This window comes from Herpailurus yagouaroundi, unplaced genomic scaffold (genome assembly GCF_014898765.1).
Source record: "Herpailurus yagouaroundi ecotype Mexico unplaced genomic scaffold, PumYag 141, whole genome shotgun sequence".
Classification (NCBI taxonomy): domain Eukaryota; kingdom Metazoa; phylum Chordata; class Mammalia; order Carnivora; family Felidae; genus Herpailurus; species Herpailurus yagouaroundi.
The window spans coordinates 7,691,552-7,714,581 of NW_024412396.1; the positions used below are offsets into that span (position 1 = coordinate 7,691,552).

The 23,030-nt window shown below is 37.4% G+C and overlaps 1 long non-coding RNA gene across 1 annotated transcript in view; it reads right to left on the reverse strand.

The window, feature by feature from the left end:
• LOC121031598 (uncharacterized) overlaps nucleotides 1-23,030 on the reverse strand; it is a 42,125-nt gene that overhangs the window by 13,892 nt on the left and 5,203 nt on the right. Inside the window, exon 3 of the long non-coding RNA XR_005790795.1 lies at nucleotides 8,952-8,992. This is a non-coding gene — a long non-coding RNA (uncharacterized LOC121031598). The remainder of the gene's footprint in view (nucleotides 1-8,951; nucleotides 8,993-23,030) is intronic.

Sequence of the window (23,030 nt, forward strand, 5' to 3'; positions counted from 1 at the left end):
GATAAATACGATTATCATTCCCTTTCATAGATGACAAAACTGAGTCCTCTGTGGTTGATAAATTGCCAGGATCCCATTGTTGGTAAGTAGTTAAACCAGTAATTAAAACATGGCAGTCCTAACTCCAGTGCCTTAGCCCTTAGCTGCTGATCTAGAAATGGTTGATTATGTATCACATTTGAGGAGCTATTTTGGCTGTCAATCAGTAGATCTAACATAAATAGTAACACTGTAAAATCTTCGGTAATTTGAAAGGTGCCAAGTAAATTTTTAAAATATTTTTACATACAGAGCGTTCATAGATGTAGCAGAGGATACAAAATGTACCAACCTATAACCCATAAAAAGTTTACGTTTTAGTGGAGAGAATGAGGATAACAACCTTGGTACAAAGTTGTTACTACATATTGTGAAGTGATCCCTGTAGAATAGTTATAGCCATTCAGAAGTAGCAAATAGGCTGATTTGCACTGATTCTTTATATAGAATATGCTCTCTGCCATGACTGTCCTTCCAATCCACTGTGCAGGTGCATGACCACCTTTAAGTTCAAACTTGAATGTCACATCCTCCTGAAGACAATCCTCAATCTTCAAACTCTGTGCAAGCTCTCTGCCCTTTGAACCTCTATTATACATTGTTTACATTTATCTCAGGATACTCAGCTCACCCTACTTTATATTAGTTATGTTTGCACTTGTCTAGGCTCTCCTCTGTTAACCAGACGATTTGTTCTACTCATCTTTGTCCCTTCTTTAGTACACTGAATTTTAAAAATGAATCAATAATTATTTGTGAATTATGTTAAATGTAAATCTAGTAAGGATGTATTGAATAGCCATTTAATATTTACAGATGTTTAGTATATGCCAGAAACTAGGTACAGAAAGGTTAATAAAACATGGCCAATGTCAAGGATGCAGAGAAAGGGGAACTCTTTTGCACTATTGGTGGGAATGCAAACTGGTACGGTCACTCTGGAAAACAGTATGGAGGTTCTTCAAAAAGTTAAAAATAGAATTACCCAATTACCCAACAATTGCACTACTGGGCATTTACTGAAGGATACAAACATACAGATTGAAAGGGGTACATGCAACCCAATATTTATGGCAGCATTATCAAAAATAGCCTAATTGTGGAAAGAGCCCAAATGTCCATCAACTGATGAATGGATAAAGAAGTGGTACACACACACACACACACACACACACACACACACACATAACGGAATATTACTCAACCATCAAAAAATGAAATCCATATTTGCAGTCACATGGATGGAGCTAGAGTGTATTATGCTAAGCAAAATAAGTCAGTCCGAGAAAGACAAATACCACGTGATTTCACTCATATGTGGAATTAAGCAAAACAGATGAACATAGGAGAGGGGTAAAAAAAAAGAGAGAGGGAGAATGAGAGGGGGGGGGCAAACCCTAAGAGACTCCTAACTATAGAAAACAAACTGAGGGTTGATAGAGGGAGGTGGGTGGGGCATGGGCTAAATGGGTTATGAGCATTAAGGAGGGCACTTGTTGTGATGAGCACTGGGTGTTATATGTAAGTGATGAATCACTAAATTCTTCACCTGACACCAATTTTACCATACATGCTAACTAGAATTTAAATACAAACTTGAAATTAAAAAAAAGAATTGTAAAAACAAACAAAGAACAAAACAGGGTCGATGCACTTACAAGAGTTGACAATGTAGTTATCTGTTAAATCTAAATCTAAAACTTAGAGTTCAAGGATTCACACAAGTACAGTTATTGAAAACCACAACAATGTCTTGAATTCAATTTAAACTGAGAGATTTACCTAACACAAATTTTAAACTTTTATTTTTTTACAATTTACAAAGGCCTAAACATTAAGATAATATTAAAACGGACAGTACATATTTTTTTTTCAATTAGGGGAAAAGCTCTTCCTCATCACCAAGCCATGTTATCTGCAATTTTTTTTTTAAGCTTGGGGCTGAAAATAAATGCTAACATTGTACTAATATCTTTATAATATCGGCAATAGATCAATACCTTTATTAACAAAAGTATGTTACTTAAATCCTATTTCACCAATCCTTTGGATTATCACCAATATATTTTATCATTAAGGTACTATATAAATTTAAAAATCTCTCCATCAAAACTTTTAGCATGATTAGTGAAAATGAAATCTTGGTGTTTTCAATTAACTATGATTTTGCAAATGAGGCTGTTTTTTTATTCTTTTTTCATTAAATCACCAATGGTAATTTTCTAACTTAAAAATGAATACCAAAAATTCAGGGAATGTTGCATACATTTTGCACATAAAAAAATTCTTTCAGTGGACACGATCAACTCTAATTTATCCTCTTTAAATCAGTTAGAATTGAAAGTGACCCTCCATGAAGAACAGTTCCACAAATCAACCTCATCTTTCAAGCAAAAAAATATTTTTGTGTCCATTTCCCTCATCAGTGGACCTGCTCACCGCTACTTCAAGCAACTTGCTTGCTCCTATCAAAATGAAACCTCAGGAAACTCAAGAACAAATTCAGCCAAATAGAATATAATGATTATAAAGTTTAAAGAGTCAGTTTCCAAGAGGTAGTTGAGTTTCAGAAAGGCAAACCCTTACACCAAAACAAATAATCTGTAATTGAGAAATTGAGGCATATGCTAGTAAGTAGGGATGATAATATGTGATAAGGAACTTCTTGGGTCTTGTTACACACACAGAAATCATGTTACATCAACAATATATTTGGTCAGAATATAAAACTAGAGAATAATTACTACCCTACACAAATGGACACCATTCTTTTTTCTTTCTAACTGTAAGGTATCTAATATTCAATCCCAGTTGAAGAATGAGTTATTAACCATAAAGAAAGCCTTAACAGTAAACCTCCCCTTAAAGGTTACCTGTACTCTAGATCATCTTAAAAGAGGACACATTAGAAAATATCTACTAAGCAATGCTTAAATTAAGCACTGATTCAGGAAGAAAGGAGATTAAAACGTTTTGATCTGCTAAGAACTATGTTTTTCATTGCAGCATTGGTAGTAGAAGCTGGTTTTTTCCCCTCTCAATAAAAGGAACTAGGAACAAATTCACAAGACATAGGCAAATCACAATTTTTAATATTGCTTCCTATCCTTCTGAGATCAAATCAGTTTTTTAAAAAGAGTAGGGAGGATCTTATTCAAAGAAAGATTATAATTTCTCACCATTATAGTCACAGTGTAATACTGCACACAGTCTGCAGAAAAATAAAAGTCATTATTATTTCTCCAGTTTAAGGGTCCATACAGAAATTATACCAATTCTTACCCTTTTCAGGAAAAAAAAAAACTGTATATAATCAGGAAGCCTTACCAGGATCAATAGAAATAGCACACACCATAAGGCAGTCTGTTAGTTTGTCTACCAAATGTATTTTCCCTTTATTCCTAGACACAAAACTAAATGGAATTTTCTAGCCTCCTTTTTATAATGAAGTCATGTGACTGTTTTTCTCCATAGAAGATAATGTGATATATGCCTGTTATGGACCTGAGTCTTGGGACCATGACTATACACCCACCATGTTGTCCTTCTCCTTATTATCAGCTGGGATTTACAGAGACTTGGTCTCTGCCATGCAGAGGATGACAGCTCTAGGGGATGACAGGGCAACCAGTGGGGAAAGAACCTGTATCTCTGAATAACCTCATAGAGCAGAGTTGAACCACTCAGTTTGAACTTTTATGTAAAGGAGAAATCATCTCATCTCATTTAACTTACTGAAACATTGTTCTCTTTAGTATAGCGTCCTACTCTAACCCTAACTAATAGAGACCAATATTTCCTATCCACAGAAGCTATTCGAGAATTACTAGCATGAGTACTTTTCCTCATTATTTTTTTAAAGTAATCTCAACACCCAAATTGGGGCTCAAACTCATGACCTCAAGATCTTCTTCTTTTTTCTTTTAAATATTTATTTCTTTTTGAGAGAGAGAGAGAGAGAGAGAGAGAGAGAGAGAGAAAGAGAGCACAAGATGGGGAGGGGCAGAGAGAGAGAGAAGGAGACACAGAATCCAAGCAAGTTCCAAGGCTCTGAGCTGTCAGCACAGAGCCCGACACGGGGCTCAAATTCACAATGAGATCATGACCTAAGCCAAAGTCAGACATTTAACCAACTGAGCCACCCACGTGCCCTCCAATTATTCTTGATCAATATCAGCCTGACTAATTGAGAGTGGCAAGGCATTCATATATCTAAGTACAAGCAAAAAGGCAACCCCACCAATATAATCCAAATATAGTAATAATACCTAAATTCAGCTGTATATAACCATGTTTCATGATTTGACTTTATATAAAAACTTGGAACTTCTGCATTACTTTAGGGCACAGTCTGGAGACCAATAAAGAAAAGACATATTACAAAGTGATGTTTGATTTTTTTTTATCATTTAAATAATTTTCAACAACTGCTTGAAAAGTTAATAACCAGTTTAGGCTTCTGTTTTGTTTTAGGGTTTATTTGATATACAGGTAAATTATTTCCAACTTAATTTATTATATTTCAGGAAATCCTGAAAAGATCACTTCCCAACTTCCCAAAGTATGCCTTCCTTACTCAAAAATGCCCAGATTTCCTTTAAAAGAGTGAAATGTCTAATAAAGGGAAGATAAGATTTGAGATAATCTTCTGAGGAGAAGGTAAAACAAATTGAATTTACATCCAGGTATAAATGATTGACTTCAGACGTTCTTCTAAAAATAGTTTTTATTGAGGTGTCTGGCTGGCTCGTTTGGTAAAATGAATGACTCTTGATCTCAGGCTTGTAAGCCCAAGCCCCATCTTGGGTGTAGAGATTACTTCAAAATAAAATCTTAAAAAAAAAATTAAAAAGAAAAATAGAAAAAAGAAAAATAGTTTTTACTGAAAGATAGGGTACATGAAAAGTAGAAAGGAAAGAGGTAAGTCTTCAGGTGAAAAGATATAACTCATCTATTTTCAGTTCCATCTAGAATTGATTGACTCTACTGCAAATAAAGTGATAGTAAAAAGAAAAGAAATCAACAGACAGACCAAATAATCATCCATAGATGGCAGGGACACAGCATTGTTAACAGGAGATGTGCTATATCCACAGGTATGAATCAGTTTTATGTGTCAGCAGTTAACCACCTATTGTGTTTTTTTCTATGATTCATATAAGGAAATCAGTCTCCTCCCTGAAATTCACCCCACTTTCTCACTGATAAAAGAAATCATTTTGTTAAATTGACAGTGATCTAGGATCCTTCACATCTCTAAGCCAGCTTCCTCATCTGTAAAATAACAAAATAATACTATGTTATAGACTCATTTTAAGGTTAAAGAAAATTATATCTGTGGAGTGCCAACACAATTCGTACCATTCAGCGGGAATTCAATAATTTTTTGTTTTCTGTTTTCACTCTTTCATTATTATATAAGATGTGAAGTTCCTCAGGTACTTCCTTTGCCTAAGCCAAATACCAGAATCCGGCAAAAAATATTACACAATTACTATGAATGTACTAAACTTACTTTGCCAACTTTTCATTATAATAACAGTTAACATGTGAAGAATGCTTATGATTTTATGCCACAGTCTTCAAAAGGTTTTATAGATGCAGGAACTAAAATTCAGATGGGTTAGGAAACTTCTGAAGGTTACACAGCTAATAATTTGAAAAGATGGCATTTTCACTTGGGAAATTGAGTTCTCAAGCCCATACCTTTAATCACTATGTTGTACTGCCTCTCACTTTTGTTTTCATAATACCTGCCTGGACATTACATCGCATAGTCTTATTTTCATATTTACTGTCTAACCGTTCTTGAAAATACCCACTCTGACCTGTCTCTTTATAAACACTCTATTGTACATGGCCTTCTTATAATTTTCATTTCATTTATATTATTGACCTTAATATGTTTTACAAATATTGCCATAGTTAATCTGAAACAAGTTTCTTTTAAGTATAATGAAAAAGAGATTTAGAAATTATTAAACATTAGAGCCCAAGGGAAATTTTTTTTTAAGTTTTTTTAAATTTATTTATTTTGAGAGAGAGAGACAGAGAGAACGGGTGGGGGAGGGGCAGGGAGAGGGAGAATCCCTTCATGGAAAGCAGGCTCCATGCTTTCAGCACAGAGCCCAATGTAGGGTTTAAACCCACAAACCATGAGATCATGACCTGAGCCAAAACCAAGAGTCAGATGCTTAACCAACTGAGCCACCCAGGTGCCCCTGAAGGGAATTTTTAAAAAGCTAAGTCTTGCTTCTGGATTGTGTAGGACTTGTAACCATTCAGGACATATTAAATGGTGAGTGTTTAAATCTCTTAGTGGTTCTACCTAGCCCATTATCTTCCAAAATTAATTATTTAAATTACACTTTTTTATGGTCATCTCCAAATCTCCTGAATTTAAGTCAGTGTTTTTTTCCAGAAAAATATTGTCTTAATGAACAGTGGCGTTCCTTATCACATAGCAAATCAAACAAAAGTAGAAATAGACTAGACTTTAATTATAACCTATGACTCATCCTATTTTATTTTAGCATTTTAAAGATTATCACTCCATTATCCTCTGGCGTCCACTGTATTTTTTTAGAAAAAAAATAGCTAATACCCTTATCTTGCCTTTATTAGCTCCTTGCAAAGTAATACATCTTTTTTTTTTTCTAGCTGCTTTTTCTTTTTATCTGTAGTGTTCAGAAGTTTTATCCTCATTTGCCAGTTTTGTTTGGTTTTGCATTTATCCTATTTGGACTCTTAGCATTTCTTGCTTTGATATTTTAATCATTGTTGGAAATTTCTGCTGCACCATCTCTTTATTACTTCCTTCCCATCTTCGCTCTGATCATTTGCCTTTAGATCAGATCTTCATTATCAATATGGACTCTTTCAACAGCTTTCTAAATTTGCTCCCTGCCTCTAGTCTTTAAATATACCTCCCTCACATAATCATACTACTTTCACAATTAAAACACTCAGTTCCCGTAAGATAATGTCTAAAGTCCTCAGTAAATGTATCTGTAAGGTCCTCATGATATGATGCCTAGCAATATTTCAGTCATGTGTCCTGCTGTTTAACACTTCAACCTTAAACAACCTGTGACTGTTTGTAGTTTCCTATAAACTCATACTAGGTCTCAGTGATACATCTCTATTTTTCAACTCCCCTGAGACTCTTCTAAAATAAAAACAAAAATCCATAAAAATAGAATTAATATGTAACCAAGAAGAAGGTAAGAGAAATATAAGCAAATGAGAGAGAGCAACAAATTGCTAGAGGCTGGAAAGTGCAGAATAGAAATTTAACTAAGTGCAATTAAAAGGTAAGGCCTAGAAAACAAAGTCTTTAAAACAGAAAAGTCAATTGCTAACTGAAAGCATAGGAGGCTTGCCTTTTTTCTAAACAAGAAAGAAAAGTCAATTTCTAACCAAAATTACAGTAGAGCAGAGGGAAGTAAAGTTGTGTAAAAATTCATGATTCCAATGTGGAAAATATACATCTTTGGCATGATTTTAAGTAAGTGATAGTTAAGAAAAGAGAATCCATTTCATCAGAGCACAGTACATGACCCAGCATAGTCATAAAAACATAAATGTACACAGTCAATTAATGCAGAAAAAGTGAAAAACTTGTTTGCTGTTTCCTATCAAGTCACAATGATAACAATCTTAACAAAATAAAAATAATAGGGTAGCTGATAAGTGGTGGAGAATGACAAAGGTAAAAAGATGGAGGAAACAGCAGAAGTGATAATATCATCTCTTAACAATGTGTTGGGTCATTATTTATGAACACAAAAGTAACCTGTAGAAGTAATAAAATGATAAGTAACTCTAAAAGACACCAAGGAGGTCTAATCATATAATTTAGTGATATGGAGAAATCACCAAAAGAAATGCAAGCAAAAATATTTAAAAGAGCTTACCCCTAGGAAACCAATTAGCCACTGAATAGAAATGGTTCTGTTTCTTTGATTACAAGATCTTCTAAATCATTTTATTATTGTTACATGTTCTTGTGTTCCATTTATAATTTTTTTCTAAATGTTTTGAAGAGAGAGCTTAGGTGGCAATAGGCTTTCCAGAAAGCCTTCCCTCAATCTGAAGATCCAAGTGGCTTTCCTGTGTGTTTCCATAGTACCCAACACATACCTCCAATGTGGCACTAATTTTAACATACACCTATGACTATGTGTCCATCTTTTCCATTAGAATCTGAGTTCTTTTGGAGTAGGAATTAAATTTTATTCATCACTCTACCCTCATCACCTCATACATTATCTGGTACAGGGTAAGTCATAATTATATGTTCACTTAGTGAATAAACTATCAACTGTGTTGGGTAATCAATTTTTTTAAGGAGGCTCTATACCCAACATGGGACCTGAACACACAAACCCAAGTTCAAGACTCCCATGCTCTACTGACTGAGCCAGCTAGGTGCCCCATATTGGGTAATCTATATTAAAGTCAATATTTCAATTCATTTATGGGAATTAATATAGACACTCATGAGATATGTAATCCTTTCCTTACCTCACTGCATATTTTAACTTTGTAATGACAATGAGTGTAATAGAGATGTAAAGCCACATGTTTCCAAACCATCAGTATTTATCAGACACTGCAAGAAAACTTTAATCACAATATAATATTCAAAATTCTCACACCTACAATTTAAAATAAATCAAAAGTTGATTCTAAGTCTAACTGGTTTTAAATCAACTTACCAAGTTCAAAAATGTTAATATCTCTCACTAACTCACAGCATGCTACTATTAGCCTTAATTTTGTATTATTTCATAGAAATGTTGCAATTACAATTTAGTCCACATTGATCAGCAAAAGTTAAAGGGCAAAATTAATTAACGGAAATAGTAAAGGGCAAAAGATTAATATGACGACACATCTAAAATGCTTACAGTAAGAGAGGCACTGTTATTTTGAGATTATCCACATTGATCTGCAAAAGAACAGAAGGAGAAATCTGTGAATAAAGCTGAATTTCAACAAACTAAATTGTATGTTAGCATTTTAAAAATAATTACTAAAAATGGCAACCGCATTATAGATTTGAAACTTCTGACTAATAGACCCAACAATGACTAATGTATTACAAATAAGCTATGAAGAAAACTCCAAGTTGATGTGTGGATTTATATCAGAACGTCATATAAAACATATGACTAATTTTTTACTACAATGCATGAAAAGTTTTAGACACCATATAAAGCATGTAATCTATTTTAAGTTGTCAGGATTTTCTGGTGATATTTATTTTGAAAACTTAAGGAACAGTATAATATCCAAACAATTAATTCAGCATACTTGTAGAATATATGAGGACTTTAGATCAATCAGAGGTAAGTAGTTGATAACAATGAATATTCTTATCTTTTGGGGGATTTGTGTGACTTAACATAAATCAAATCCAGAAATAAAATCAGAGCACTGCCTTTGCTATTCATATACTTTCATCACTTACATCTCCCTTGCTCTGGGGAATAAATTTCTGAGTTAGACCCAGCAGGTGTTTTGAACTCCATTTCAGATAAAAGGAACATGAAAGAGATTAGAATGAGAAGCCCTACCTCACACAATTATTAAGTAACAGAATGGATGCTAGGATTTGAATCTTCTGGTATTCAATGGTCTTTCCACTAAATGCTGGTTTCCAGTCCTTGTTCGCTACTAAAACATACGTATCCTATCAGGACTCAATTAAGAGCCATTTTGGAAAATACTGAAACCTGTGATGAGCCATTTTCAACCTAAGTCATTTATTTATTTATTTGTGTGTGTGTGTGTGTGTGTGTGTGTGTGTGTGTGTGTGCAAAAATGTGATTTTATTAAAGCACAGGGATAGGACCAGTGGGCAGAAAGAGCTGCCCTAAGTAATTTTTAAAGCCTCTCCCACTCCCCTATCCCAAGAAATGGCTGTGAGTAAATGGGAGAAATGATAGAAGCCTCATATAACACCTACGGCAATAATCTACACCTGCCCAATAAAGCAGTTAGGAGGGATGGTGAGTTCTAATAGGTTATGAAAGGAGTTTAAGAAACACATTTTTATAAGCTTTATTTAGAAGGCTACCTACAAAATCTTTATGTTTAAAATGATCTTTTCGATCAATCTGAAGAAGCACAAATGAAACTCTGTGTGTTATTTTAAAATTTAGCAAGTGTGTGTATGTGTGTGTATCTTTTGTTTGTATTTACTTGATTTGGTTACAGTTATATCTCCTTGAAATAATATATTTTACTTTTACCTAGAACTTTTTTTCTAACTACATTCTAGGAATATTAGAAAACAAAATTAGTATTTTGAACTAACTGTAAGCTATCTAGTATCTTTGATTCAAGCCATTAGGTACCTTAAGATCCACATAACCCATGCCATCAAGCAGGCAAACATCTACACTATGTTTTCTCACCACTGTGGACTTTAATATTAATACCTCAGATCCATCAAGGCATTCCAAAATCATAAACACGTAACCCTCATATGGTGAACAGTAAAACCAGATGCTCTTCTGCATTCGGAGAATGGTTGATAATAGAAAAATAGGAACCAGTACAGGGAAAGAGTGTTCTTGTTTCCCAGAGTAAAGCAATTTGATTTAAGAAAAAAAAACAAACAAACAAAAAACTCTGACCCCAAACAATGAAATTTCCTATTGGAAATAAATAGCCCCTTCATTCATGTCAGAAGACAGTTTCAAAAGAACAAGCTATGTAATAATTAAAAAGCAGACAACATGACTCCCTCAGTAGTCAGTACAGACACTACAGTGTCAGTGACAGCGTGACTTCCACGGTGGAAGAGAAGCAACTGTGGAAAGTCAGTGGTTGCTCAAGGTTTAGAGGAGGAAGCAGAGCAGGAGAGCAAATGTGATAGAAAGGCAGCCGGCACACAAAGAAAATCAACAAAAAACTACATTGTAAATATGGAGTTCACAGAGAAGTGGGGGGAATAGAGTGAGCATCAAGATTTAATAGTAATCAAATCTTATCCCAGTCCTACAGTACAGAGACCTGGTTTTAACACCTATCTCCACCACCCATGCATGCTCTCAAATTAGTTACACAGCCTCAGTTTTCTTACCTGTAGTCTAAGGTGAAAAATAATCAAAGAAATAATAAAAACATTTACTTTATGGGTGCCATAAGTTTAAAAAGAGATAACAGCACAAAGGCAGCTATTAGCATTATTAATATAGCCAGAAATCATTGAGTCCCTTGTAGCATAATGAGAAATATGATACAAGAAACCCAAAGCGGACAAAACATTGACTTAGCCACCCCTAAGTAGTGGTCGTAGCCATATGGTAGTGGTTGAGAGCATGGACTTAGGAACCAAACTACCTGACGCTCTTACTTACCAAGGAACCTATGGCAAATTCCTTAATCTCTGTGCCCGTCTCCTCATCTGTAGACTAAGAACTATAAAACAACAACAACAACAACAACAACAACAAAACAGAATTATCATGGGGGTAGAGTAAATCTGTCTTTTAGAATAGTGACTGGCATTTATTGTCTTGAACAAATAAGTAAAGCATATCAATGCCTTCAAGAGAGAAATTGGTGATCAAAATTAATGAATATGTTCTTAGTTGTTATCCTTATTTAGCATACTCCATGAATTTATTTTTAAAGATTCGACACAGTGTGATTTATTTATTTTTAGTATCTTTGCCATTATTTTTGGTAGAACTAAGACCATAATCTATTTCTCCTAAGTATACCAGTATATTTCACTAGCATATAACATAAAATCTTTTTTTTTAATTAAATAAGTAAGTAATTTAAGCAATCTCTACACTCAGCATGGGACCTGAACTCACAACCCTGAGATCAAGAATTGCATGTTCTTCCAGTGGACCCAGCCAGACACCCCGACCTCTTTTTTATTTTTTATTTTTTGAATTACTACAAATAATTTAAGACAAACCAATAGGTCTTTCATTTTCAAACTGTGCTCTGCTGGAACCTGCCTTAAATCTCCTCCATGATTATAACTGGCCTGCATTATAAGTATCAAAATTCCTCTTACTGTCAAACTGCAGTCTGTCAACCCATTGGTGGTTGGTACATCACTTAGAGGGTCCCAACCAGTAAGTTTTTAAATTGAATACAATAACAGAAAGCATCAGAGCGCATCACAAGTAGTAGGGGTATGAGTTCATAAATCTTTTCAGCTACATAGGGGTGTTTATGTAGATACATGTATTTGTGATCTGGTTCATGATGTAAACTGTGTTTTTTACTATACTGGCCTCATAAAATGAATTTGGAAGTTTTCCTTCCTCTTCTGTTTTTTTTTTTAAAAAGTTTGAGAATAGGAATTAATCTTTCCTTAAGTATTTGGTATAATTCATCTGTGAAGCCATCTAGTCCTGGACTTTTCTTTATTGGGGAGTTTTTTGATCACTGATTCTATTTCATTGCTGGTAATCATCCATTTAAGTCTTCTATTTCTTCCAAAACTGGTAAGTTATATGTTTCCAGGCATTTATACATTTTTTCCAGGTTGTAGTATATATGTGGTTCTTACTATGGAAATAGCATTCTTTCTAAGAGAGAGAATAATATTGAAAACTTAACCAAACTGGAGTTAGTTAACCAAAGTGGTTAATGTATGACTCAGTAGGAATGAACCCTTCACGTGCAGTTTTTAACAAAGGAAACCTGAGAGAAGAGGAAATTATGAAGCATGGGTGTTCTCCGTGAAATTGGGAGGGAGACTGATTGGGCAACATGGAACAACCATATGGCAGCACGGGGTGCTGAGCTGAATTGAGGAAGCCAATGGTCCCAAAGAGAAATACTGACTGGAGTGAATAATAAATTCCAACTTTGTTTTACCACTTTGTCCAGGGATCCTTTCTCCATGCCTACCTGTATACATCTAGATATAAAGCAAAGATATTAATTCTTGCCCTTTCCTCCCTCATTGGTGTGCCAGTAGATACAGCAACTACGGATATACTCTGAAATCAAAATAAATCACTGTGATGAGTTACCTGCGGCCCACCAGGAGCCAGAGATTATGACCACTTGACTTCCCCCTAACACTTTATATGATACAACATTGAGATCATCACCAAGCCGGTTTTAAAGAAAGACTAGTAATCTACTAATCTATTCTAAGAATTTACCACAGTACATAGCAGGTCATCAATGTGTGCTTTTCACTTTTCTCTCCTCCATCATATACTCCTTTCCCTTCTTACCAGCTTAAATTCCATGACCCATCATTACAATCACTTTTTCTTTATTCTATATACACTTTTCCGGAACCTCTGCAACTAACATAACTGGAAAAAAGCACACAGAATATAAACTAGTCTTATTATATTAAGTCATGAACATGAATCTCAAGTAGGTTCATAGTGCTGCCTAACAATCACGTTACATGTGCCTAGTCAGTTTGCTCTCCGGCTCACCTGCAGAAGGATTTCATACCTTATCCTTCCTCCTCACACTTCATGCACTTCCATTATCGTCCTCAGTCTTAGCTGACCTTGCTTCTTAGTTCATTGAGAGAACCGAAGCAATCAAAGGAGAACATCCACAACTTTCTGTACCCATGCGACCCCTCCCATCTTGGGCTCTTGGTCCCATCTCATTTCCCCATTCAAAACCATGCCTTGAGCAAAGCCTTTCCTTTTTCTCCTGTATCATCAAATTCTCTCTCTCTACTGGACCACTTCTATAAACAATTAAACATATTTTTTCTCCCTTTAGAAAAACAAACAAACCAAAAACTCTCTCTTGGATCCATGTTCTCCTAACTAATGCCTCTTCTGTTTCTCTTTTAGCAAAACTGCTCAATAGATTGTCTACAGTCTCTCGAATTCTTCTCTATCCATTCATATTTTTAATGTTTATTTATTTTTGAGAGAGAGAGAGCAAGAAGGAAAATGACAGTGAGAAAGAGAGAGAGAGAGAGAGAAGACAGAAAATCCCAAGCAGGCCCCACAATGTCAGTGCAGAGCCCGATGCAGGTTTCAAAGTCATGAACCACAAGATCATGATGACCTGAGCCAAAATCAAGAGTCAGAGGTTTAACCAACTGAAACACCCAGGCATTCCTTCATTCATTTTTAATCATCACTCAAGAGACTTTCATCTCTACCATTGTAATGAATCTGTTCCCCTCATGGCCACCAATCACCTCCATTTTGCTAAGTCAAACTAATTTTCTGTCTTTATCTTACTGGGCCCACCAGCAGTGTTAATACAGTTGACCACACACACTCCTTTCCTTGGCTTTCAAGTCACTATGTACTCTTGATTTTTGTCTAACCTCAGCTACTGCTTTTTCTCACTCTCTTGTTCATTCCTTTTCTTCTTCCCAACCTGCTGAATTAGAGTCTGCTGAACTCAGTCCTTGGTCTTCTCTATATACTGCTTTTTTAATATTAAATATAATTTATTGTCGAATTGGTTTCCATAAAACACCCAGTGCTCATCCCAACAGGTGCCCTCCTCAATGCCCATCACCCACTTTCCCCTCTCCCACACCCCCCATCAACCCTCAGCTTGTTCTCAGTATTTAAGAGTCTCTTATGGTTTGCTTCCCTCCCTCTCTGTAACTTTATTTCCCCCTTCCCCTAACCCGTGGTCTTCTGTTAAGTTTCTCAGGATCCACATAAGAGTGAAAACATATGGTATCTGTCTTTCTCTGTATGACCTCTTTCACTTAGCATAATACCCTCCAGTTCCATCCATGTTGCTACAAATGGCCAGATTTCATTCTTTCTCATTGCCAAGTAGTATTCCATTGTATATATAAACCACATCTTCTTTATCCATTTGTCAGTTGATGGACATTTAGGCTCTTTCCATAATTTGGCTATTGTTGAAAGTGCTGCTATAAACATTGGGGTACAGGTTCCCCTATGCATCAGCACTCCTGCATCCTTTGGGTAAATTCATAGCAGTGCTATTGCTGGGTCATAGGGTGGATCTATTTTTAATTTTTTGAGGAGCCTCCACACTGTTTTCCAGAGTGGCTGCACCAGTTTGCATTCCCACCAACAGTGCAAGAGGGTTCCCGTTTCTCCACATCCTTTCCAGCATCTAGTCTCCTGATTTGTTCATTTTAGCCAATCTGACTGGCATGAGGTGATATCTCAGTGTGGTTTTGATTTGTATTTCCCTGATGAGGAGTGACATTAAGCATCTTTTCATGTGTCTGTTGGCCATCTGAATGTCTTCTTTAGAAAAGTGTCTCTCATCCAGGCTTACTGGCTTTAAATATCTCCTATTCATGCTAAAAACTCACAATTTGTATCTCCATTCCAGACCTAATTCTGAACACCAATTCTGAAGACTCACATATTCAACTTTCATTTGACATTTCCATTTGGATGTCAACTACACATCTTAAACTTAACATAACCAAAAGCAATAATCTGATGTCATGTCCAAACCTGACGTCCCCAAAGCTTCCCCATTCTTAGTAAACAGAAACTCTAGCTTCCCCATTGTTCAAGCCAAATTTTTCTCTTTTTTTTTTGACTCAAAAAGCAAATTATTTTATTTTTTTTATTTATATATGAAATTTATTGTCAAATTGGTTTCCATACAACACCCAGTGCTCATTCCAAAAGGTGCCCTACTCAATACCCATCACCCACCCTCTCCTCCCTCCCACCCCCCATCAACCCTTAGTTTGTTCTCAGTTCTCAACAGTCTCTTATGCTTTGGCTCTCTCCCACTCTAACCTCTTTTTTTTTTTCCTTCCCCTCCCCCATGGGTTCCTGTTAAGTTTCTCAGGATCCACATAAGAGTGAAACCATATGGTATCTGTCTTTCTCTGTATGGCTTATTTCACTTAGCATCACACTCTCCAGTTCCATCCACGTTGCTACAAAAGGCCATATTTCATTTTTTCTCATTGCCACGTAGTATTCCATTGTGTATATAAACCACAATTTCTTTATCCATTCATCAGTTGATGGACATTTAGGCTCTTTCCATAATTTGACTATTGTTGAGAGTGCTGCTATAATCATTGGGGTACAAGTGCCCCTATGCATCAGTACTCCTGTGTCCCTTGGATAAATTCCTAGCAGTGCTATTGCTGGGTCATAGGGTAGGTCTATTTTTAATTTTCTGAGGAACCTCCACACTGCTTTCCAGAGTGGCTGCACCAATTTGCATTCCCACCAACAGGGCAAGAGGGTTCCCGTTTCTCCACATCCTCTCCAGCATCTATAGTCTCCTGATGTGTTCATTTTGGCCACTCTGACTGGCGTGAGGTGATACCTGAGTGTGGTTTTGATTTGTAGTTCCCTGATAAGGAGCGACGCTGAACATCTTTTCATGTGCCTGTTGGCCATCCGGATGTCTTCTTTAGAGAAGTGTCTATTCATGTTTTCTGCCCATTTCTTCACTGGGTTATTTGCTTTTCGGGTGTGGAGTTTGGTGAGCTCTTTATAGATTTTGGATACTAGCCCTTTGTCCGATATGTCATTTGCAAATATCTTTTCCCATTCTGTTGGTTGCCTTTTAGTTTTGTTGGTTGTTTCCTTTGCTGTGCAGAAGCTTTTTATCTTCATAAGGTCCCAGTAATTCACTTTTGCTTTGAATTCCCTTGCCTTTGGGGATGTGTCGAGTAAGAGATGGCTACGGCTGAGGTCAGAGAGGTCTTTTCCTGCTTTCTCCTCTAGGGTTTTGATGGTTTCCTGTCTCACATTCAGGTCCTTTATCCATTTTGAGTTTATTTTTGTGAATGGTGTGAGAAAGTGGTCTAGTTTCAACCTTCTGCATGTTGCTGTCCAGTTCTCCCAGCACCATTTGTTAAAGAGACTGTCTTTTTTCCATTGGATGTTCTTTCCTGCTTTGTCAAAGATGAGTTGGCCATACGTTTGTGGGTCTAGTTCTGGGGTTTCTATTCTAGTCCATTGGTCTATGTGTCTGTTTTTGTGCCAATACCATGCTGTCTTGATGATGACAGCTTTGTAGTAGAGGCTAAAGTCTGGGATTGTGATGCCTCCTGCTTTGGTCTTCTTCTTCAAAATTGCTTTGCCTATTCGGGGCCTTTTGTGGTTCCATATGAATTTTAGGATTGCTTGTTCTAGTTTCGAGAAGAATGCTGGTGCAATTTTGATTGGGATTGCATTGAATGTGTAGATAGCTTTGGGTAGTATTGACATTTTGACAATATTTATTCTTCCAATCCATGAGCAGGGAATGTCTTTCCATTTCTTTAAATCTTCTTCAATTACCTTCATAAGCTTTCGATAGTTTTCAGCATACAGATCCTTTACATCTTTGGTTAGATTTATTCCTAGGTATTTTATGCTTCTTGGTGCAATTGTGAATGGGATCAGTTTCCTTATTTGTCTTTCTGTTGCTTCATTGTTAGTGTATAAGAATGCAACTGATTTCTGTACATTGATTTTGTATCCTGCAACTTTGCTGAATTCATGTATCAGTTCTAGCAGACTTTTGGTGGAGTCTGTCGGATTTTCCATGTATAATATCATGTCATCTGCAAAAAGCGAAAGCTTGACTTCATCTTTGCCAATTTTGATGCCTTTGATTTCCTTTTGTTGTCTGATTGCTGATGCTAGAACTTCCAGCACTATGTTAAACAGCAGAGGTGAGAGTGGGCATCCCTGTCGTGTTCCTGATCTCAGGGAAAAAGCTCTCAGTTTTTCCCCGTTGAGGATGATGTTAGCTGTGGGCTTTTCATAAATGGCTTTTATGATCTTTAAGTATGTTCCTTCTATCCCGACTTTCTCAAGGGTTTTTATTAAGAAAGGGTGCTGGATTTTGTCAAAAGCCTTTTCTGCATCGATTGACAGGATCATATGGTTTTTCTCTTTTTTTTTGTTAATGTGATGGATCACGTTGATTGATTTGCGAATGTTGAACCAGCCCTGCATCCCAGGAATGAATCCCACTTGATCATGGTGAACAATTCTTTTTATATGCCGTTGAATTCGATTTGCTAGTATCTTATTGAGAATTTTGGCATCCGTATTCATCAGGGATATTGGCCTGTAGTTCTCTTTTTTACTGGGTCTCTGTCTGTTTTAGGAATCAAAGTAATACTGGCTTCATAGAATGAGTCTGGAAGTTTTCCTTCCCTTTCTATTTCTTGGAATAGCTTGAGAAGGATAGGTATTATCTCTGCTTTAAACGTCTGGTAGAACTCCCCTGGGAAGCCATCTGGTCCTGGACTCTTATTTGTTGGGAGATTTTTGATAACCGATTCAATTTCTTCGCTGGTGATGGGTCTGTTCAAGCTTTCTATTTCCTCCTGATTGAGTTTTGGAAGAGTGTGGGTGTTCAGGAATTTGTCCATTTCTTCCAGGTTGTCCAATTTGTTGCCATATAATTTTTCATAGTATTCCCTGATAATTGTTTGTATCTCTGAGGGATTGGTTGTAATCATTCCATTTTCATTCATGATTTTATCTATTTGGGTCATCTCCCTTTTCTTTTTGAGAAGCCTGGCTAGAGGTTTGTCAATTTTGTTTATTTTTTCAAAAAACCAACTCTTGGTTTCGTTGATCTGCTCTACAGTTTTTTTAGATTCTATATTGTTTATTTCTGCTCTGATCTTTATTATTTCTCTTCTTCTGCTGGGTTTAGGCTGCTTTTGCTGTTCTGCTTCTAGTTCCCTTAGGTGTGCTGTTAGATTTTGTATTTGGGATTTTTCTTGTTTCTTGAGATAGGCCTGGATTGCAATGTATTTTCCTCTCAGGACTGCCTTCGCTGCGTCCCAAAGCGTTTGGATTGTTGTATTTTCATTTTCGTTTGTTTCCATATATTTTTTAATTTCTTCTCTAATTGCCTGGTTGACCCACTCATTCGTTAGTAGGGTGTTCTTTAACCTCCATGCTTTGGGAGGTTTTCCAGACTTTTTTCTGTGGTTGATTTCAAGCTTCATAGCATTGTGGTCTGAAAGTATGCATGGTATGATTTCAATTCTTGTACACTGATGAAGGGCTGTTTTGTGACCCAGTATATGATCTATCTTGGAGAATGTTCCATGTGCACTTGAGAAGAAAGTATATTCTGTTGCTTTGGGATGCAGAGTTCTAAATAGATCTGTCAAGTCCATCTGATCCAATGTCTCATTCAGGGCCCTTGTTTCTTTATTGACCGTGTGTCTAGATGATCTATCCATTTCTGTAAGTGGGGTGTTAAAGTCCCCTGCAATTACCACATTCTTCTCAATAAGGTTGCTTATGTTTATGAGTAATTGTTTTATATATTTGGGCGCTCCGGTATTCGGCGCATAGACATTTATAATTGTTAGCTCTTCCTGATGGATAGACCCTGTCACTATTATATAATGTCCTTCTTCATCTCTTGTTACAGCCTTTAATTTAAAGTCTAGTTTGTCTGATATAAGTATGGCTACTCCAGCTTTCTTTTGGCTTCCAGTAGCATCATAAATAGTTCTCCATCCCCTCACTCTCAATCTAAAGGTGTCCTCAGGTCTAAAATGAGTCTCTTGTAGACACCAAATACATGGGTCTTGTTTTTTTATCCATTCTGATACCCTATGTCTTTTGGTTGGCGCATTTAATCCATTTACATTCAGTGTTATTATAGAAAGATATGGGTTTAGAGTCATTGTGATGTCTGTATGTTTTATGCTTGTAGTGATGTCTCTGGTACTTTGTCTCACAGGGTCCCCCTTAGGATCTCTTGTAGGGCTGGTTTAGTGGTGACAAATTCCTTCAGTTTTTGTTTGTTTGGGAAGACCTTTATCTCTCCTTCTATTCTAAATGACAGACTTGCTGGATAAAGGATTCTCGGCTGCATATTTTTTCTGTCTAGCACACTGAAAATCTCGTGCCAACTCTTTCTGGCCTGCCAAGTTTCAAAAGAGAGATCAGTCACGAGTCTTATAGGTCTCCCTTTGTATGTGAGGGCACGTTTACCCCTTGCTGCTTTCAGAATTTTCTCTTTATCCTTGTATTTTGCCAGTTTCACTATGATATGTCGTGCAGAAGATCGATTCAAGTTCCGTCTGAAGGGAGTTCTCTGTGCCTCTTGGATTTCAATGCCTTTTTCCTTCCCCACTTCAGGGAAGTTCTCAGCTATTATTTCTTCAAGTACCCCTTCAGCACCTTTCCCTCTCTCTTCCTCCTCTGGGATACCAATTATGCGTATATTATTTCTTTTTAGTGTATCACTTAGTTCTCTAATTTTCCCCTCATACTCCTGGATTTTTTTATCTCTCTTTTTCTCAGCTTCCTCTTTTTCCATAACTTTATCTTCTAGTTCACCTATTCTCTCCTCTGCCTCTTCAATCTGAGCTGTGGTGGTTTCCATTTTGTTATGCATTTCGTTTAAAGCGTTTTTCAGCTCCTCGTGACTGTTCCTTAGTCCCTTGATCTCTGTAGCAAGAGATTCTCTGCTGTCAGCTATACTGTTTTCAAGCCCAGCGATTAATTTTATGACTATTATTCTAAATTCACTTTCTGTTATATTCTTTAAATCCTTTTTGATCAGCTCATTAGCTGTTGTTATTTCCTGGAGATTCTTCTGAGGGGAATTCTTCCGCTTGGTCATTTTGGATAGTCCCTGGCGTGGTGAGGACCTGCAGGGCACTTCCCCTGTGCTGTGGTGTATAACTGGAGTTGGTGGGCGGAGCCGCAGTCAGACCTGATGTCTGCCCCCAGCCCACTGCTGGGGCCACAGTCAGACTGGTGTGTGCCTTCTCTTCCCCTCTCCTAGGGGCGGGATTCACTGTGGGGTGGGGTTGCCTGTCTGGGCTACTTGCACACTGCCAGGCTTGTGATGCTGGGGATCTGGTGTCTTAGCTGGGGTGGGTAGGCAAGGTGCACAGGGGCAGGAGGGGCAGGCTTAGCTTGCTTCTCCTTAGGTGATCCTCTTCAGGAGGGGCCCTGTGGCAGCAGGAGGGAGTCAGATCCTCTGCCGGAGGTTTGGGTCCGCAGAAGCGCAGAGTTGAGTGTTTGCACGGAGCGAGCAAGTTCCCTGGCAGAAACTGGTTCTCTTTGGGATTTTGGCTGGGGGATGGGCGGGGGAGATGGCGCTGGCGAGCGCCTTTGTTCCCCACCAAACTGAGCTCTGTCGTCCGGGGGCTCAGCAGCTCTCCTTCCCTTTGTCCTCCAGCCTTCCCGCTTTCTGAGCAGAGCTGTTAACTTATGACCTCCCAGATGCTAAGTCGCGCTTGCTGTCGGAACACAGTCCGTCAGGCCCCTCCGCTTTTGCAAGCCAGACTCGGGGGCTCTGCTTGGCCGGCGAGCCGCCCCTCCGCCCCGGCTCCCTCCCGCCAGTCCGTGGAGCGCGCACCGCCTCGCCGCCCTTCCTACCCTCTTCCGTGGGCCTCTCATCTGCGCTTGGCTCCAGCGACTCCGTTCTGCTAATCCTCTGGTGGTTTTCTGAGTTATTTAGGCAGGTGTAGGTGGAATCTAAGTGATCAGCAGGACACGCGGTGAGCCCAGCGTCCTCCTACGCCGCCATCTTCCTCCTATCTCCAAGCCAAATTTTTCTAATCAATGTTGGTGCCTATGTTTCTTTCACATCTCACGTTTATCCCATCAGGAAAATCTATAGGCTCTACCTGCAAAATATCTACAAAATTCAATCTTTTTTTTATCACCTTCACTGCTACTGACTTAGTCCAATAACCCCATGACTCTCACCTGAATTTTTTCAATATCTTCTAACTTGTCTACTGTTTCCCACACTGACCCTCCATAGTTTATTCTCAGTAGGGTAGCAGGAGGAATTATTTTAAAGTGTTAGACTATATTATTCATCTGCTGAAAACCCTCTACCATGGTCTATCCATGCATCAATTTTACTCATATTAAAGTTGAAGTCCTTACAATAACCTACAACAGTCTACATAATACCATGACTTCCATTGTCTCCAATCCATTCAGTATTTCTTTTCAGCTACACAGACCTTCCCTCCAATCTTGCTGTTATTTAAACATACCACATGCTTTAATTTCATGGTCTTGCAAGGGGTATTCTTTCTGCCTAGAATATACTTTTCCCAGTTACCCACATGGCTCACTCTCTAAATCCCTTGATGTTTGTCCAAGCATCACTTTTTATATGATAGGCAAGATTCTAAGAAGTCCCCAAGACTTCTGCCACCTGGAATATACACACTATATAACTCACTTCCCTTGAGTGTGGGTGGATTTGTGAATATAAAGGAATATCACTCATGATTAAGTTTTTAAGCAGTTGACTCTCAATTAATCAAGAGTTGTTATTCAGATTATGATATGTGGGCCTGTCCTAACAAGCCTTTTAAAGAAATTGAAGTGTCAAATAGACACTCTAGCTGGCCTCAAGGAAGACACAAACCACTGTGTTGTGAATAATTGCCCATCAGGGTCACATGCCTATAAAATGCAGGTGGCTTCAAGGAGTTGAGAGTGAATTCAGTCACAAGCTAGCAAGAAAACAGGAACTTCAGTCCTACAACCACCAGGAACTGAATTCTCCCAACAACCTGAATAACTTCGGAAGAAGACCCTGAGTTGTAGATGAGGACCATGAGAATGAGAACACAGTCAAAACATTGATTTCAACCTTGTGAGGCTATGAGCCAAGGACCCAGGTAGCTTGTGCCTGAACTCTTGACCTGACCCACAGAAAATACAAAGTAATAAACTTGTGAAGTTTTAAGCCACTAAGTTTGTGGTAATTTTTGACAGCAATAGAAATCTAATACAATCAGTGGTTTCTCCTGGCTAATCTACTGAAAATTCTAACCACTCTCTTTTACATTCCTTAGGCCCTCTATTCTCCATTACATTTTTCAGGACACCGATTTATTTTGTTTATTGCCTCTCCAAATGGAATGTAAGCTCCACAAAAGCAAAGTTGTTTAACTGTCTTATTTACCATTTGTTCAACTACAGTTCCTGGCACATAGTAGAAGATATGTGTTGAAAGAATGAATAAAATTGTTAGATACATGAACAAAAAGACATAATAGTATTTCCCCCAGAATAATCAAATTAATCATTCATTTA